The sequence below is a fragment of the Moschus berezovskii genome, chromosome 15, assembly GCF_049115385.1.
Source record: "Moschus berezovskii isolate FMDL1 chromosome 15, NW_MosBer_1.0, whole genome shotgun sequence".
Classification (NCBI taxonomy): domain Eukaryota; kingdom Metazoa; phylum Chordata; class Mammalia; order Artiodactyla; family Moschidae; genus Moschus; species Moschus berezovskii.
In genome coordinates, this window is record NC_142474.1 from 86,186,471 (window position 1) to 86,203,688 (window position 17,218).

Here is a 17,218-nt window from a genome sequence, read left to right on the forward strand (position 1 = left end):
TCATTCTGTTCTGAGAGCACAGTGGAATACTTCAGAGACACGATATGTGCTATCACATCACTGAGGACTAATGGAATTAGCAACTATGATTGTGTGTGCTTGGATTTTAAGTTTTTCATTTTTATTTTCCAATACAGTGAACAACAATAGACTTAAACAAAGTTCCTTGGAATGCTCAATAATTTTTAGAAGTATAAAAGCATCCTAAAGCCAACAACTTTCAGAATCACTGTTTTAAAAGATTATGTCTATCGAATCTAAAGTATGATTACTTCTCCTACTTCTAATAATCAAAGACACCACACACACACACACACACACACACACACACACAGAGTCTGCTAATCAAAACATCTGATTGGCCTAGATTCATCTGTGTAACAACACTAAAATCAAATTATTATAAGTTGAAATACAGCTGACACGTTAGCAAGTCAAGCTTTAATCGAAGTAAAGGTCAGAGTTCAAATAAGAATTTTTGGACACTGGAAAACTCTCAGGATCTAATAATTAATCTCTGAAAATTCCTGAGAGAATAGAGATTCCAAACTGAGCACGTAAGGGTATCGAATCATATACCAAAACATCTGGAGTTCAAGCTTACATTTTAAAAATTTCTTTTTCATATGCTTGCAAATATCTTTTCTTGCAAAACATGGATACCAACGATAACATTTCCCTTCAGTTCAGTTCAGTTCAGTCTCTCAGTCGTGTCTGACTCTTTGTGACCCCATGAATCACAGCACGCCAGGCCTCCCTGTCCATCACCAACTCCCGGAGTTCACTCAAACTCCTGTCCATCGAGTCAGTGATGCCATCCAGCCATCTCATTCTCTGTCGTCCACTTCTCCTCCCGCCCCCAATCGCTCCCAGCATCAGAGTCTTTTCCAGTGAGTCAACTCCTCGCATGAGGTGGCCAAAGTATTGGAGTTTCAGCTTTAGCATCAGTCCTTCCAATGAACACCCAGGATTGATCTCCTTTAGAATGGACTGGTTGGATCTCCTTGCAGTCCAGTAGCATACTGGGCACCTACCGACCTGGGGGAATCCTCATTCAGTATCCTATCATTTTGCCTTTTGATACTGTTCATGGGGTTCTCAAGGCAAGTATACTGAAGTGGCTTGCCATTCCCTTCTCCAGTGGACCACATTCGGCTGTGGTCCAGGTGATCAGATGGACTAGTTTTCTGTGATTACATTTGCCTTATGTATGTCCAATTCTTTAATTAAATTTGCAAAAAGAAGTTAGGAGTACAAAGTGCTAGCATTTCAAATATTTCCGTGTCCCTCTTTCAGAAGGGACTTCCCTGATAGCTCAATGGTAAAGCATCTGCCTGCAATGCAGGAGCCAGAGTTAAGTGTGTATCGCAAAATTTACCTGAAGGAGATGTTTCTTAATCCTTCATTCCGACTGTTTTATTATGAACAGAATCTTTCACTCCGACTGCGAGCTGAATGGGTTTGGAAACAAGTTGATTAATAAATAATGTACATATGATACAATCCACAGTTCACAATTCAAGATAAAAGCATAAACGTTTTTACCTTCACATTAAGACATTTCTCAGGAGAATCTAAAAGGCAAAAGGGACATAGAGTTAATTACATGTAAATATGAAAGCAACCTGTACATTCATGCAGAGTTAGTACCGAGCAGAATCCTCATGCTCAGCCTTGACATTGAATGCATTTGGTTTCAGTGTCTTGCTTTTAGGGGGATGTTAGGACACCGGCAAGACAGACCTATGAATCCATTATAGATAGTGAAGAAAAATTAGGAATACAGGTTTACCAAAACAGGCAATAAGATTTCAAAAGTAACATCATGTTTTCAATGACTTTAGAAAATATCAAAGAGCACACAGACCGATGTGAACATGCTGACTGATGAGGAGAAAATGGATCTTAATCAGAGGAGCAAACCATGACCCCAAGAAGACAAATGTGAAAGCTGATGGCAAAATGCAACAGTGTATCTTGAATGCAACACAGCAGTACCATTTACACCATTATACTACAGGGATTTAACATGTTCTTCAATCTGTCCAGTCATTTAAGAAGTGCACAGTTGGGATGACATTTCAGCTCAATGTATAATTCATTTCTCATCAGAGAAAGAGTAATGAACTGAGTAGCTCGCATATACACTTGTAGAAAAACGGTTCAAAAAAATATTCATTTTTTTTTCCATACCCATGTGGGCTACTGGTATGCCTGCATGTCTTGGCTCCTCTAGTTTAGCCATCTTAACGTTTCTCGATCCACTCATGCAAGAAGACATAAGACACACCTACGAAATAATGTACAATAAATTCTCAACATTGAAATACAATGATCAAAAAGGAAGCAATCAATTGCCACAGAATTATTAGATGTTAAAAATATTGCATGTTTTAAAATCAGTGTAGGTATTTATTGAAAATAGCAATTCTAGCATTTAGGGAATGAACCCTATCAATCTGTTTTGTTTCAAAACTTAGTTTGGTTGGGTACATCACGCTAATGCTTAAAAGGATTTCTGTGAAACAACTGTCAAAAAATCAGTTATCTTAAAAAAAGTCAATCCCTCCATATTCAAATTAATCTAATTTGAATCACAAATACCAGTACAACATACATCTTTGATGTCTATAGTTACTTGGAGTAGCTGGGGTTGACCCTACTTCTAGCACCCCCTCCTGCCTCCCGTAGTATTGTCAGGAGCAACAGTGATCTTATCTCTTTTCAGTGCAAATACACGGAAGCCTCTGGAAGTTTTCTCAAGGTTCCTCATCAACTCCAAACTCACCTGAGGCCTTGCTTCCCACCTTTTTCCTTTCATTAGATCCTTTCTCTGTGAAGTGGAATCTCTGGTTCCGTGGTCTGAATTCTTCCCCTTTACACTTATCCTGTGGATCATCCCCACCACTGCTTTCTCCCTCTCTGCTTAGGGATGGTAGCTCACGCCTATAATGCTACTTCAATTCTTTGCTTCCCTCTGGCTATAGACATGCTCTGAAAGAAACACAAAACAATGCTTTTCCTTGATCCTGTTAGGCCTGCACTAGCCAATGCTCTTCTTCCAGATTTCTCTAAACGCAAGGCTACACCCTTGCTACTCATACAGCTTTTTAGAAATGCAAACTCTCAGACCTCCTGCTCAGCATGTGCATTTCCCACAAGGTCCCCAGACTATTTAAAATTTGAGAAACTCTGGTCTATACGGAGTCTGCTTCTACATGACTTCCACTTAATTCATTCTTCTGAAATTCAGCCTCCATTTTCTCACACGAACACATCCCCCCAAACTGAAATGGCATTAGAAGTTGGAAACCTTTCAGTGGACTTTCTATGAGGCTGTGGGTGCCTTGGTCTCCCCATCACACCCCCTGCATTCTCCTTCTTTCCAGCTCTCTTGTTTTGTCCCATGTGACCCCATCCTGGAAAGCAGCAACACTTCATGTGACACCAACTTGTACACATTACAGCTGAGCACCTACACCCACACTCCCCCAGAGGATGACACACCGCTCTGCAGGCCCGGGGACCGTAGTTCTGAATGTCTTCCTAATAACGAGTCAACAAGAAGAGGGGGGATCTTTGCTATTCTTCTCTGACACGTTTTGGTGCTGGAAGCTCACCTCATATTCACCGTCCGTGTCAAATATGCTCCCTTTTTCTAAAGACCTCTCTTATGGCCTTCCTTTTCCTTCATTTCCTCCCTGTGTCCTCTGCCTCTCTCATCGTTCATTTCCTCTTTCCTCTTATTTCTCGGCCTTCTTTTGGTTGTAGAGTATCTTGAAACAGAACTAATAATTGTTTCTTTTGTCCATGTGCCACATGGAATCTTAGTTCCCTGACCAGGGATCAAACCTACACCCCTGCACTGGACAGTCTTAACAAGTGGACATCGAAGAAGTCCAGGAACGAACAACTTAGCTCCTTAAACTGGATTCTCAATTTAATCTGTGGCTGACCCCTATGAGATACACAATTTCCCTCCTTTTCTCGTCTTTTGCCTCACTACACATGTGACAGGTGCTTCTTGTTTTTTGTCTTTATTGCCTGTTAAAATATTCCCATTTTAAATCAATGTTCTGTCAAATAACTTTTCTATAAAATACAGTTCTTACTGTCTACTTGTCCATTTAATATATTTTTTCCTCTTTGATCTCCAGATAAATGATCCACAAACTTCTGTGGAATGCACTCAGAGATACTCTGTTAAAATGAATAGTGAGTTCCATGAAGCTTTCCTAATGTCTTCTTAAGAAAATACCCTACTTTTAAAAACTGCCTACATTTAACCCAGTTAAGACAGGTTTTGCCAAGATCTCACAGCATCCACAGAACCTGGATGCTGACTTCATACACTGCTGGATCACCAGGCAGTGGCTGCCAGCAACGAAGACATCAGGCCCTTCCTATCTCCTTCCATAGCTTCCACCTTCAAACAGGGCATCGTTACTTTCTGTTACCTCAAGTACGGCTGCCATAAAGGCACTCTGCTCTGCTACTTCAGTTTAGTCGCTTTGTCGTGTCCTACTCTTTGCGACCCCAAGGACTGTAGCCTGTCTAGCTCCTCCATCCATGGGATTTTCCAGGCAAGAGTACTGGAGTGGGTTGCCATTTCCTTTTCCAGGGGATCTTCCTGACCCAGGGATTGAACCTTGGTCTAATATGTTGTAGGCAGACGCTTTACCATCTGAGCCACCAGGGAAGCCCCATTGCTACTTAAACAATGCAAAATGGTTTGTACATAGGATGACCTCTGTCTCTCCTTGGGCTGATGGAGGAACTGAAGGTCGATATGCTCTTCTCACTCCTGTAGCCCCAAATCTTCCTCATCGCAGAGCCTATGGGCTCCAACACACCTCACCTCCCCCTCGGCTCTTCACAGTCCCCTAAACCCTACAGGTAAGCCAGAGCCGGCCCGCCACAACCTCCCAGCTGGGAAGTTCAATGGTTTGGAATCGTTCATCCCAGAATGATCGTTGCTAAGCGACACCTCTAAACACATTGCCCATGGGCCAGAATACCTGGTGTGCATGTGCAAGAACTGGAAGTGCATTTTTCAAAAGAAACAAACAATATCAATAAATCCTTACCTAAGGTAAGAAGGAAAGAGAGGAAACTGAAATAAACACAGAAAGGAAAGCGACATTACAACAGATACCTTCGAAATAAAGAAGCATAATCATAAGAAACCATTATTACTGATGAACAATTACAAATTGGAAAACTTAGAGGAAATAGATAAATTCTGAGAAACATACACCCTGTAAAGACTAAAACAAGAAAAAAAGAAAAACTCAACATTCCAGTAACAAATAAGGAGATTTAAATATTAATTTAAAAAAACCAACAACACAACTAGCTTCAGTTCAGTACGGTTCACTTGTTCAGTCGTGTCTGACTCTTTGCGACCCCATGAATCACAGCACGCCAGGCATCCCGGTCCATCAACGTCTCCCAGAGTTCACTCAGACTCACGTCCATCGAGTCGGTGATGCCATCCAGCCATCTCCTTCTCTGTCGTCCTCTTCTCCTCCTGCCCCCAATCCCTCCCAATATCAGAGTCTTTTCCAGTGAGTCAACTCTTTGCATGAGGTGGTCAAAGTATTGGAGTTTCAGCTTTAGCATCAGTCCTTCCAATGAACACCCAGGACTGATCTCATTTAGAATGGACTGGTTGGATCTCCTTGCAGTCCAAGGGACCAAGAGTCTTCTCCAACACCACAGTTCAAAAGCATCAATTCTTCGGCGATAAGCTCTCTTCACAGTCCAACTCTCACACCCATACATGGCCACTGGAAAAACCACAGCCGTGACTAGATGGATCTTTCTTGGCAAAGTAATGTCTCTGCTTTTTAATATGCTATCTAGGTTGGTCAGAACTTTCCTTCCAAGGAGTAAGCATGGCTGCAATCAGCATCTGCAGTGATTTTGGAGCCTCCAAATTAAAGTCTGACACTGTTTCCACTGTTTCCCCATCTATTTCCCATGAAGTTATGGGACCAGATCCCATGATCTTAGTTTTCTGAATGTTTAGCTTTAAGCCAACTTTTTCACTCTCCTCTTTCATTTTCATCAAGAGGCTTTTTAGTTCCTCTTCACTCTCTGCCATAAGGGTGGTGTCATCTGCATATCTGATATTATTGATATTTCTCCCGGCAATCTTGATTCCAGCCTGTGCTTCTTCCAGCCCAGCGTTCCATCTTAGGACCAAATGGATTCAAAGCTCAATTCTACCAAAATTCATGTAAAAATTAAAAGTAAGACTATGCAGAGAAAACACTTGACAAAATTCAAAACCCATTCATCATTTAAAAAAAAATTCAATAAAATAGAAAAGAAATTTCTTCAATATAGTAAAGACCACTTATGAAAAGAACGAAAAGTGAAAGTGACAGTCGCTCAGTCGTGTCTGACTCTTTGTTATGCCATGGACTATACAGTCCATGGAATAATCTAGGTCAGAATATTGGAGTGGGTAGCCTTTCCCTTCTCCAGGGGATCTTCGCAACCCAGAGATAGAACCTAGGTCTCTCGCGCTGCAGGCAGATTCTTTACCAGCTGAGCACCAAGGAATCTCAAGAATATTGGAGTGGGTAGCCGATCCCTTCTCCAGTGGATCTTCCGAACCCAGGAATCGAACTGGGGTCTCCTTCATTGCAGGTGGATTCTTTACCAACTGAGCTAACAGGGAGGCCCCCAAGGCTAAGATCATGAAAGCCCATGGCTAACATCATAATCAATGGGGAAAACTGAAAGCTTTGCTACTTGTCAACTGTATTAAACACAGTACTAGAAGTCCTAGCAAAAAAAAAAAAAGGCATAAAGACATTTAAATCGGAACAAAGGAAGTAAAACTATCTCTGTTTGCAGATGTCATGATCCTATACATAAAACACCCTGAAGACTTCACACACAAAAGGATTAGGATACATGAATCCAATCAAGTTGCAAGATACAAATCCACATGCCAAAAAACGCAAAAAAAGCAGTTGTATTCGTTTACACCACCAACAATCTATCTGGAAAGGAAATGAGGAAAACAATCTGATCTCTAATAGCACCTAAAAGAACACAATACCGAGGAACAAATTCAACCAAGGAAGTGAACAATCTATGCACTCAAAACTTTATGAGATTGATGAGAAAGACAAAGATCAATGGCGAGATATCCACATCCATGGACTGGAAGAACTAATACTGTTAAAAATGCCCACATTACCTACAGTGATCTAGAAATTCAGAACAATTGTTATCAAAATTTCAGTGGTGTTTTTCACAGAAATGGAAAAAAATATCTACTTTGTGTGGAACTGCAAAAGATGCCGAATAGCCAAAGAACCTCCAAAAAAGAACAACGCTGGAGGCATCACTGTGCGTGATTTCAAATTATATTAAAAGGTATAGTAATGAAAACAGCATGGTACAGACATGAAAACCAATGACCAGTGGTGCAGAATCGAGATTCCAGAAATAAATACACACTTTTATATTCAAATAATCTCCACTAAAGCTTCCAAGAGCATACAATGGGGAAGATTAGTTTAACAAATTATGCTAGGAAAACTGTATTCACATGCAGATGAACGAAAATGACCCTATTTCACACCATATACAAAAGCTAACTCAAAGGAAAGATTTTAGGTAAGACCTAAATCTAGAAAACAGAAAAAACAGACAAAGAACTTGACACTGGTGTGGGCAATTATTTTCTAGACAGGACTCTAGAAAGACAGGCAACAAAAGAAAAACTGGTAAATTGGATTACACTAGAATAGAAAGCTTCTTTGCAGCAACTTTAGTTCAGTCGCTCAGTCGTGTCCGACTTTTTGCGACTGCATGGACTGCAGCACACCAGGCCTCCCTGTCCATCACCAACTCCTGGAGCTTACTCAAACTCATGTCCACTGAATGGGTGATGCCATCTAACCATCTCATCCTCTGTCACCCCCTTCTCCACTTTCCCTCAATCTTTCCCAGCATCAGGGTCTTTTCAAAAGAGTTAGCTCCTCGCATCCGGTGGCCAGTGAACACCCAGGAACACCCAGGACTGATCTCCTTTAGGATGGACTGGCTGGATCTCCTTGCAGTCCAAGGGACTCTCAAGGGTCTTCTCCAGCACCACAGTTCAAAAGCATCAATTCTCCAGCTCTCAGCCTTCTTTACAGTCCAACTCTCACATCCATACATGACCACTGGAAAAACCATAGCCTTGACGAGATGGACCTTTTTTGCCAAAGTAATGTCTCGGCTTTTTAATATGCTGTCTAGGTAGTCATAACAGGAAGCAATAAAATGAAAGGGCAACCTATGGCCTGGGAGGAAATAATTTGCAAGCCATCAATCTGGTCCAAAATATATAGGAAACTCATACAAGTAAACAGCAAAACAACCTGACTGTTGAAAAACAGGTGAAGCTTCTGAACAGACATACAAAATTACCAGCTCACCATCAAGGAAATGCAAACCAAAGCCGTAATCGGATAGCACCTCCTGCCTGTTACTATGGCTGTATGACTGTGGTAGTCACTCAGTCCTGTCTGACTTTGTGTCCGCATGGACTGTAGCCCACTAGGTTCCTCTCTCCCTGGAATTCTCCAGCCAAGAATACTGGAGTCAGTAGCTATACCCTTCTCCAGGGGATCTCTGGGACCCAGGGGTCAAATCCAGGTCTCCTCCATTGCAGGTAGATTCTTTACTGTCTGAACTACCAGGGAAGCCTGTTACTATGGCTGTGATCCAATAAATGAAAGAAAATATGTGTTAGCAAGATCTGGAGAAAAGAGAACACTTGTGCATCATTGGTGTGAATGGCAACTGGGAGCCATTATGGGCAACAGTCCAAATGCAGGACCCTCAAAAAATTAAAAACGGAACTACCATCCAGAAAACCCTCTTCTGAGTATATACAGAAGTAAAATGACATCAAGTCCTCTAAGAAATCAGTACCATGTTCACTGAATCATGAATCAAAAAAGCCAAGACATGGAAACAACCTGTATCCATCAGCAAATGAAGAAAAATATGGCATATGTATTAATACACAGAATGGAATATTATTCAGCCACAGGAAAGAAGGAAATTCTGCATTTGTGACAACACATATGAACCCTGACAACATTGCGTTTAGTGATATGAGTCAAGAAAAGACAAAGACTGTCCGGTCGCACTCAGATTTAGAAGCATTTCTAAGCCCACACTGAGACTGCACCGCACACAGATTAGAATATCCACTTGTTTTAAAACTGACAATACCGAGTACAGATGAGCATGAAGAACAACTGGACACCTCACACAAGGCTAATGCAAATGCAAAAGGGTAGAGTCACCTTGGAAAACAGTTTTGCATTATCTTATAAAGGCAAATAGACCCTTAACTTACGATTGAAGAAACCCATCCAAGGTATTTACCTGAGAGAAACAAAATCTATATAAAGGATGACAATATTTAAAAAAACAAAAAGCAAGATACAAGATTCTATTCATATGACATTCTGGAAAATGCAAAACTAGTTGGAGAACCCATCCAGGGGTCCCCAGGAGTTCATCACGATGGATGAACCTCGAAAACATGACGCCAAATGACAAAAGATAATCCCAAAGGAGCACAGACTGTATGATTCCATTTACACAAAATATCCAGAACAGGCTCGTCTCCAGAGACGGATGATAGCCTGGGGGTTGCCTGGGACTGAGGAAGATGGGGCGGGGCATAGGTGGTGGCTATGGGATGCAGGGTTTCTGATGGGGGCTGAGGGAAATGCTCTAAAATTGACTGTGGTCACAGGTGACACCCAACTAGACTAAGAGATACTGAACTACACATGATGAGGGGGTGAATTCCACGATACCTGAATTATATCTCAACAGCTTTTTAAAACACTTCAGTGGAAGGATCTAGATAATCTTCTTAATTCTCCAGTTTGGATGAACATACTATACACCATCTGAGTACCTCCATGCCTTTATAATATTTATAAAATGAAAAGAAAAGAAGGCAATGCCTGACTTCAACTGATTTGCTTAATACCTTTTCTGCACAAGTTATTCTTAATTGCACAAAATAAATATATACAGAATTCTACAGCCTTCACAACAGTAAAGATGCAAAATGACAATTTTCTGGAACATTTCATTAAACATTATCCTCTGATTTTATCTGGCTTGCTTTATCACGGTAATATGGCTATCACTAAAAAACGTCTATCAACTTCTGTGAAGAATGAGGCACAATTCCCAACTTTTCTAAGGGTATGTAATATAAGAAAAAAAGATATAGCGCAAACGGCAGGATGAAAGTCAGAGTTTAAGAAACAGTGCATTTAAAGATAATGAAAGTGTAGTAAATTACTTGTAATGAAAATACAAAGAAAATCAGTGTCTTAAAACCCTTTATCCTATGTGTTGACCGCTGACACATCAAATTTCACACCTACCTGACTTGTGAGTTGAAGTCAGCTGTTCCTTAAACCCTGTGCCTCAACTTCTAAGTTAGGACAGTAACGTGACGTGACCTAAAGTGAAGCCCCCAAAATAGCTGCTTTCTTAGGGTGTCAGCCAGTTCTTGTCAGAGTTGTCTCACAACTGCCTAATAAGATGCTCTGTCACTGAGTTTATAAATCACTTTACTATTATGTGATGTTAATAATACACAACGCCAACATATGTACTTTGATCTCATCTAACACGCTAGCAAAGTGACGCTCAAAATTCTCCAAGCCAGGCTTCAACAGTACGTGAACCGAGACCTTCCAAATGTTCAAGATGGATTGAGAAAAGGCAGAGGAGCCAGAGATCAAATTTCCAACATCCACTGGATCATAGAAAAAGCAAGAGAGTTCCAGGAGAACATCTACTTCTGCTTTATTGACTGTGTCAAACCCTTTGACTCTGTGAATTACAACAAAGTGTGGAAAATTCTTCAAGAGATGGGAATACTAGATCACCATACCTGCCTCCAGAAAAATCTGTATGCAGATCAAGAAGCAACAGTTAGAACTAGACATGGAACAACAGACTGGTTCCAAACTGGGAAAAGAGTACATCAAGTCTGTATGTTGTCACCACGCTTATTTAACTTAGATCAGAGGACATCATGCCAAAGCCGGGTTGGAGGAAGCACAAGCAGAAATCAAGATTTTGGGGAGAAATATCAGTAACCTCAGATATGCAGATGACAACACCCTTAGGGCAGAAAGCAAAGAGGAACAAAAGAGCCTCTTGATGAAAGGGAAAGAAGAGAGTGAAAAAGCTGGCTTGCAACTCAACATTGAAAAAACTAAGATCATGGCATCCGGTCCCATCACTTCATGGCAAATAGATGGGGAAACATTGAAAAGAGTGACAGACTTGATTTTCTTGGGCTCCAAGTCAATGCAGATGGTGACGACAGCCATGAAATTAAGACGCTTGGTTCTTCCAAGCAAACTATGACAAACCTAGACAGCATTATTAAAAAGCAGAGACATTACTTTATCGACAAAGGTCCATCTAGTCAAAGCTATGGTTTCTCCAGTAGTCATGTACGGATGTGAGAGTTGGACAAGTGGTGGAAAATTCCACACTGTGGAACATTTTGCCCTTCTTATTAGAGATTTGATAAACTTCAGAGATAGTCATATATTCTATCCAGTGCTCAAATCTTTCCAATAGATTCCTATCTCCATGAAAAAATGAGGACATTCCCTTGTGGCTTATCTATTTTATAACTAGTGGTGTGCCTATGTTAATCCCAGACTCATAATCTATCCCTCCTCCCCACCTTTGCCCTTGGATAACCACAAGGACCAGCATAGCACAGGGAACTCTACTCAATATTCTGTGCTCACCTACATGGGAAAAAGGATCTTAAAAAGATGAGATATATGTATACATATAACTGAATCAACTTGCTGTACATCAGAAACTAACACAAAATTGCAAATCAAGTACATTCTAACATAAAAGAAAAATGAAATTTAAAAAATGAGGTTTCTCCCATGGTCTTCAAGGAGCCTCGATAACCTGGCCTCCACCTCCCTCTGGACCGCAGCCCCTACAGCTGACTCCCTGACTCACTCCATCCCTGCTGCTCTCAAATCCTGCCACCCTTCAGTCTTAGTGGACATGCGAGTATCCAAACGATAGTTATTCATCCTTCAAATGAGAATTCTCCAAGCCAGGTTTCAAACTACGTGAAACGTGAACTTCCAGATGTTTAAGCTGGCTTTAGAAAAGGCAGAGGAACCAGAGATCAAATTGCCAACATCCTCTGGATCACTGAAAAAGCAAGAGAGTTCCAGAAAAACATCTACTTCTGATTTATTGACTATGATAAATCCTTTGACTGTGTGGATCACCACAAACTGTGGAAAATTCTTAAAGAGATGGGAATACCAGACCACCTGACCTGCCTCCTGAGAAATCTGCATGCAGTCAGGAAGCAACAGTTAGAACTGGACATGGAACAACAGACTGGTTCAAATTGGGAGAGGAGTACATCAAGGCTGCATACTGTCACCCTGCTTATTTAACTTATATGCAGAGTACATCATTAGAAATGCTGGGCTGGAGGAAGCACAAGCTGGAATCAAGATTGCCAGAAGAAATATTAATAACCTCAGATATGCAGATGACACCAGCCTTATGGCAGAAAGTGAAGAAGAACTAAAGATCCTGTAGAGGAAAGTGAAACAGGAGAGTGAAAAAGTTGGCTTCAAACTCAACATTCAGAAAACTAAGATCATGGCATCCAGTCCCATCACTTTATGGCAAATAGATGGGGAAACAGTGGCTGACTTTATTTTCTTGGGCTCCAAAATCACTGCAGGTGGTGACTCTAGCCATGAAATGAAAAGACGCTTACTCCTTGGAAGGAAAGTTATGACCAACCTAGACAGCATATTAAAAAGCAGAGACATTACACTGTCCTAGTCAAGACTATGGTTTTTCCAGTAGTCATATATGGATGTGAGAGTTGGACTATAAGAAAGCTAAGCGCAGATGAATTGATGCTTTGGGACTGTAGTGTTGGAGAAGACTCCTGAGAGTCCCTTGGACTGCAAGGAGATCCAACCAGTCCATCCTAAAGGAAATCAGTCCTGAATATTCATTGGAAGGACTGATGCTGAAGCTGAAACTCCAACACTTTGGCCACCTGACACGAAGAGCTGACTCATTGGAAAAGACGCTGATGCTTGATAAGATTGAGGGTGGGAGGTGAAGCGGATGACAGAGGATGAGATGGTTGAATGGCATCATCGACTCGACGGACCTGGGTCTGGGCAGACAGCGGGAGTTGGTGATGGCCAGGGAGGCCTGGCGTGCTGCGGTTCATGGGGTTGCTAAGAGTCAGAAACGACTGAGTTACTGAACCGAACTGAACTGACGTTGGGAAAGATTGAGGGTAGGAGGAGAAAGGGACGACACAGGATGAGATGGTTGGACAGCATCACCAACTCAATGGATATGAGTTTGAGTAAACTCCAAATGTTGGTGCCAGACAGCGAGGCCTGGTGTGCTGCAGTCCATGGGGTCATAAAGAGTCGGATACGACTGAGTGACTGAACTGAACTGAAGTGATTGAATTGAAAATCACAATTATGAGCAAATTGTTTGCAAAAATGTTCTAAGTAAATCATAAATAGCAGATGGAAGAGTAAATCAAGAAGTGTTTTTGTAAAGCTCACCACTTGAGACCCTAATTATGAGTGAATGACAAGTAGATGCCTTTAAACAGTTGACAGGCCATAAGAATAAATGATTCAAGGCTGAAATATTTCCCAAATTAAATTGACATGAAGAAAAAAAAAATTATCCCAAGAAATATGACAAATACCTGCAATAAACATCATCACTTGCTTCTTAGCTTTAAAAAAAATACATCTGATACCTAACCTATACAGCTACCCCAAAAAAGAGGCTTCAGTTCAGTTCAATTTAGTTCAGTCGCTTAGTCGTGTCCGACTCTTTGCGACCCCATGTCTGTACATATCTAAACGGATTAAATTTTGTAAAAAAATTTTTTCTTGAGAATATGCTACCTTTCTAACATTGTAATAGTCCACTACAAGAATTATACCTATTGATAGTTGCCCTAAGCACTTCTACAAACATCAATTAACTCATTAGTTATAATGAGTCCGGAAAGGAAGAAGTTAGAAATATAAGTGAGCTGCAGGCTTTTCACCAGGTCTTCTGACTCTACTAGTCCTCTTGCATCAAACCACACTCACTTCTCTAGAACAAATATATCAATCCAAAATAAGCCTCCACCTTCACTCACGGTGCAGACACTCATGGGAGATGGGTAAAATTTAGAGAGCACTTCCTAGACAAGCATGAGATTATTTGCTGCTGCCATAACTTTCAATACTTTTTCATAATGTTTACAATAGTAAGATAGGGCGAAAGACAACGAAAAACACTTACTACTTGTCACTAAATACATATTATGTCGCATCCATCACTGTTTCCAAAAGTCCCTTGCACTGAAATAGGACATGACAGAGAGCACAGTGCTGCTTTTCTCATGAGAACGGGATCCACAGCACAGCCTCTGAACCACCCAGACGCTCCCTCCTCACCATCAGCAAGACTTACAAAACACCCCAATGATCCATCAAGGAAGGAAATCACTGCCAAAAACTAAGTATCTATTGCTAGGAGCAAGAGGCGTGGTTTTCCTTGGCGGGGAGCAGAGGAGGCGGGACTTGTATAAGTTTATTCTGAAGAAGTTACTTTTTAGTGTTCAAAAATGCTTTTACAACTGATCTTGCAGTTTTTACAAATTGGAAAACTGTAAATGATGTGCAAAGGTCATTGACAGGGCATCAGTTAAAGAAATGACAGTGGAGCCAAGAACGGACACTGGGTTAGACACTGAAGGTGAGGACGTGCACGGAGTGATGCACACGCTCACTGCAAAGCAGAGGGACTTGGGTGTGTAGCGCAGTCGATGGGGGGGGGGGGAGCACACGCCGTCTTCCTGGACTAAAGTGCAATTGGAGGAGGGTGCCGGCTCCTCCGATATAGTTGCAAGAATTTTGAGATCAATTCTTACGAAAAATATTAAAGGCCTCTCCTTGGATGAGCTCATCGTATGTCCCTACCTGACCGCTGTAGACAAATCGATCAGAATTACAAATGTTACTTTATCTGACACATGAAAAATGTCATCCCTCCTCAAAATATAGATGTATGGGCTTTCGCAAGCCTCTATACTTTCTATGGTACATACTCTTCGTTTATAACATACATACATACACAGATACATACACACACGTACATGACTACAGAAAATACCTCAGAGTTCATTTCCTTATTAGCCATTTCTTTCTGCTTCTGTTTGGCAAGCTGATTGGCCAGGATTCCCTCCTGTAAGATTCTTGCATTCCGTTCTCCAGAAAGCTGCTTCTCAGTGTCATATGTCACTCTTCCATAACCTGGAGAGGCACTATATGAAGTTTTTGGGCCCATACCATTAAAAGAAAAAGAGAAAACAGTTAAAAGCTTAGAATATACAATGAAATAAAACTGAATAAAGGAAGTAGCCTTTTAAAGCACAGGGATCTTTATCCCATGTGATTAACTTGGATCTTAATTTAAATGTCAGATAAATTTATCACAGAGCAAAACCATGCAGATATAGTACTGTGAAAGGAAATTTCTTTACAAAGCATTTAACTAGTTCCTTCACAGTCTCAAGGCAAGTTAGCCTCTTTTAACATTAAAAAAGCCAAAATTAATACATGGATTGGAATTAAGAAGATTACTTTGTCTAAGGGATCAAAAGTGCCAATCATTATGTTAATAATTAAGCTCAAGTTACACCCATTCCTCGGAGAAGGCAATGGCAACCCACTCCAGTACTCTTGCCTGGAAAATCCCATGGGCGGAGGAGCCTGGTAGGCTGCAGTCCATGGGGTCGCTAAGAGTCGGACATGACTGAGAGACTCCACTTTCACTTTTCACTTTCATGCATTGGAGAAGAAAATGGCAACCCACTCCAGTGTTCTTGCCTGGAGAATCCCAGGGACTGCGGAGCCTGCTGGGCTGGGGTTGCACAGAGTCGGACACGACTGAAGCGACTTAGCTTCAGCAGCACATCCATTCCTCCACTCGGAAAACACATACAGAGCATCTACTGGAAGCCAAGAATGGCAAGAATCTAATCACTTAAACTCTGAATGTCACAGTTCATACCTAGGTTGAGATAACATTTTGTTTGAAATCTAAATAATACATATTAAATAAAAGGGATAGTATAAATAATATAGATGAAATAGTGTCAGAAATTTGAAAGTTTCACCAACGATTACTCTACCTGATTCAGATCATTTCTCCGTCTTCAGTTCCATCTAGTGCTCTGAGAGTGAGTTCAAGTTGCTGTTTCATTTCAACTTCTTTACTATATCGGCCTTCCTTTCTTCCTAACTGCTCCCTAATATTTTCATATAACATATCAGCATTGCTTCTATTCTCTTCTTCTTGCTTGAAGGTCAGTCTGCAAAATTTAGAGCTCTTCTTAAAAAAACATGAGACTATTCGCTGCTGCAGTAACTTTCATTCCCTCTTCGTAATGTTTAAAATAGTAAAATGGGTGGAAATACAATGAAGAACACTTAAGAATGATCACTGTTTTCATGCAGAGGGTTAAGAATAAAACAGCATAAATTTTTGTTTTCTGTCTTGAGAAAAATGGCTACTTCATACTTCTGTGGGTGGGAATGAAAAGCAATCTAAACTCTCTTAAGAATAGTTTAGAAATATGGATCAAAGACTGTTTCCAAACGTTCTCATACTTTAACAAATAATACACTATAACTAAAGAAAATGAATTCAAAATCATTAGAAACGTAGAAATGAATCTGTAGAAAAGATGTTCCTTGTACTATTAAACATAAGACAGAAAAGTGAAAAGCAACCGAAAGTCAATCTGTTGAATCATGAATGAGGTTTCCCTTATGGTGGACTTCTGTATGATCACGAAAATGAGGATTTGGAATAATATACATTAAGTCATGAGAAGCATTCACTGTTAAGAACTTACATTAATTCCATGTATTTCACACTCCACAATACTAACAACGTGTTCTCCCCTGTAAAATCCCAGAAAGTAAGTTAAAAATTATAACACAGCTACGTCTCTGCAGTATCAAAGTAAATAACAGTTCAAATATATCATTAAAACTAAGAATGTGCAGTACCTCCAGCTGCCGAGTCCTCGTTGCCACTCCACTTTCTG

The 17,218-nt window shown here is 40.7% G+C and overlaps 1 long non-coding RNA gene across 1 annotated transcript; it reads right to left on the reverse strand.

The window, feature by feature from the left end:
• Nucleotides 1-1,545: 1,545 nt before the first annotated feature.
• LOC148775507 (uncharacterized) lies at nt 1,546-15,413 on the reverse strand. Its single transcript, XR_016039250.1, has 3 exons — nt 15,277-15,413; nt 2,194-2,290; nt 1,546-1,574 (listed from the first exon to the last, which is right to left on the reverse strand). It is a non-coding gene; the product is annotated as an uncharacterized LOC148775507 (long non-coding RNA).
• Nucleotides 15,414-17,218: the final 1,805 nt, after the last annotated feature.